Genomic DNA, 2,413 nt, shown 5'->3' with positions numbered 1-2,413 from the left:
GCCTTACTGACTACTTTACATCTCCATTGCTTTAACTCTGTCTCTGTTTCTCTCTGTGTTTCAGTAACACACTAGCAGGGATGTGAGAGGTGTGTTTGCCATGGGACTAAGCGGGATGAAGTCTCTCTCTACCAAACCGCCAGCCTTGTTTCACCCGTTCAGTGTTGGACGGTGACAGCGGCACGTTAACACCTTTCACTCTTTCAGGGCCCTTGAGCCTGTTTAAATGACCACAGAAGTTCCCGCCCCTGTGTGAGTGGCATGGGGGACTGAGCGTCTTTTCTCCTTTCTCCCCTCGAGGATGTCAGAAGCCCCATAGACGGGGCGTGGCTCCTCCCCCCGCACACGCCATTAGTCTGGCCACAGGCTGAGACAACACAACTGTCCCAGGGCACAACTGCAACGTGGTGAAGGTGACACCTGGGTCGGAATCTCCTTTGGTTTATTACAGACCCGGGTTTCTGCATTTCCTACAAAACTAAATCTGTTTTCTAAATCGCTTCTCTGCTCAGGCTGCGGCTACGCCCCCTTGTGTCAGTAGAACGTATGTCGCTCAGGGGTGTGAATGAGCCACCCCCCGAGTGACACAGTTACACTGACCCAAGCGCCAGTGTGGGCAGGGCTATGGTGCTGGGAGAGCTTCTCCTGCCAACATGGCTACGGCTCTCGCTGGGGGTGGGGAGTCTCAGCGGCTACACTAGGGAGCTAACGGCGGGGCCGCTGCACCGGTGCCAGCGTGAGCTCCCCAGAGCAGCCACCACCTCAGGGCAGGGACGATGGCCCTGACTGGGGACACAGTACGGGCCTGTCACCTCCAGGGCACTGGGTTCTCTTCTGCCCCCGGCAGGAGTGAACAAACGTCTGTATGACGTGGTGACCATTCAGAGACCGGTGAGGAATGAGCTGGTGTGAGGGGAGCTGATCTCGGTCCAGTGGCAGGTGGGCAGATGGCCACAGAACAATGACCAGCAGGAACACTGGAATCTATAGGCCATCAAAGCATGGAGGCCGAGGAGTGAATTGCCCACGGGATCGAACTCATCCTGTCCCCAGAGCTAGTCTCGGTAAATCGGGGTGAAGCACATTGACGGGACACCTCGGGGAAGCTTGCACAGCCATTGCTGGGGCTGCAGCTAGTCTGTGGCTGGATACACAGAGACTCATTCTCCAGTCCCTCAATTCAGCATTTCTCACGGGCAAGAAATTCAGAGTAAAATACGACAATAAAATATGATAATGATTAATGGGGAAAAACCTGTTTCTTTCTAGGTGTGAAACAGGGAAGTTCCAGCAGCTGGAGGACACGTCTCCTGACCTGGAAATCAGTCTTGGTTATTGGTGCCAAGAAAACCAGTGCTCTGAAGGAGACTGAGGAAAATCAAAGGTACTGAGAAGGGAGCTAGGGGGGAAACGTTTCGGACTTCCGGAAGTGACGGGCTCTGACCAATTAGTGGCAATAGATGCTAACATAAAACTGAAACAAATCAGAGTGAACCAATAAATGATCATTCCTGGCTCCGGGGAAAAGGCTGGGTGGGGCCAAGTTCCAAGGCAACAGCAAACGGTTCATAATCTGCAGTCATTTGAATGTGATTCATTTTTCCATTAACAAGTTTCTCTGAAGTGGTGAGAAATCCAGGGTCCGGGGAAGGGAGCCGTGGCCCATTCTCCTGTCGGACAGTCCAGTCGTGGCTTAGTCCTGTTTATAGATGGAGAAAAGAGTCCAGTACAAACAGTTTAATCCAGCGAGAAAGTCAGTCCCTTGGCGGATAGAGCCGGGAGCTGGTGGGGGGGCAGAGCTGGATTCTACCTCACTGTCTGACCTTGGTCAGGTCTGGGAACCTCTCCCTGTCTCGATCGTTACAGTGTGGAGAGGAACAATGACAGACCCCACAGGAGGGTGCTGGTTTGGTGCTTAACCACACGGCGAAGGAACGAGAGCCCCAAATTCCCCCTGGTGCTTTGGGAGCCAGGTTTGCTGTTTGAATTCTGCAGTTCAGATGACGTCAGGCCTGGGCGTTTCTCTGGCCTTAGGGGCCTGCTTTGCTCACAGCTCTGATGGCCGAGTGGCTAAGGCGTTAGACTCGAAATCCAAGAGGGTTTCCCTGCGCAGGTTCAAACCCTGCTCACAGCAAGGCCAGTGTTTTAGCCACAGCTCGTCTTAGAGGCCAGGGGTGGCTGAGCCTCCCCCAAACAGCCGCCCATGCAGGGGGGAACACTGGGGATGTGGGGCGAATCACCCCTCCGTGGGCCCATTGTCATCTTTCGAGTGCTGGAAGCGAAGCTCCAGAGAAGTGGGGGCCCAGCCTGCACCCCTTTCCGCTCTGCCTCTTAACCCGATGGCCTGCTCTGCCTCCTCCCATCCCCCCTCCGCCTCTTCCCCCAAGGCCTGCGCCCCACCTCCGCTGGGCCT

At 55.0% G+C, this 2,413-nt stretch overlaps 1 non-coding gene across 1 annotated transcript; it reads left to right on the top strand.

The window, feature by feature from the left end:
- Positions 1–2,052: 2,052 nt before the first annotated feature.
- Positions 2,053–2,134, top strand: TRNAS-CGA. Its single transcript has one exon. It is a non-coding gene; the product is annotated as a tRNA-Ser (tRNA).
- The last annotated feature ends 279 nt before the right edge of the window (positions 2,135–2,413 follow it).

This window comes from Mauremys mutica, chromosome 10 (genome assembly GCF_020497125.1).
Source record: "Mauremys mutica isolate MM-2020 ecotype Southern chromosome 10, ASM2049712v1, whole genome shotgun sequence".
Classification (NCBI taxonomy): Eukaryota; Metazoa; Chordata; order Testudines; family Geoemydidae; genus Mauremys; species Mauremys mutica.
Note: the sequence above shows the minus strand (reverse complement) of the source record. Positions and strands in the feature narration are given on the sequence as shown.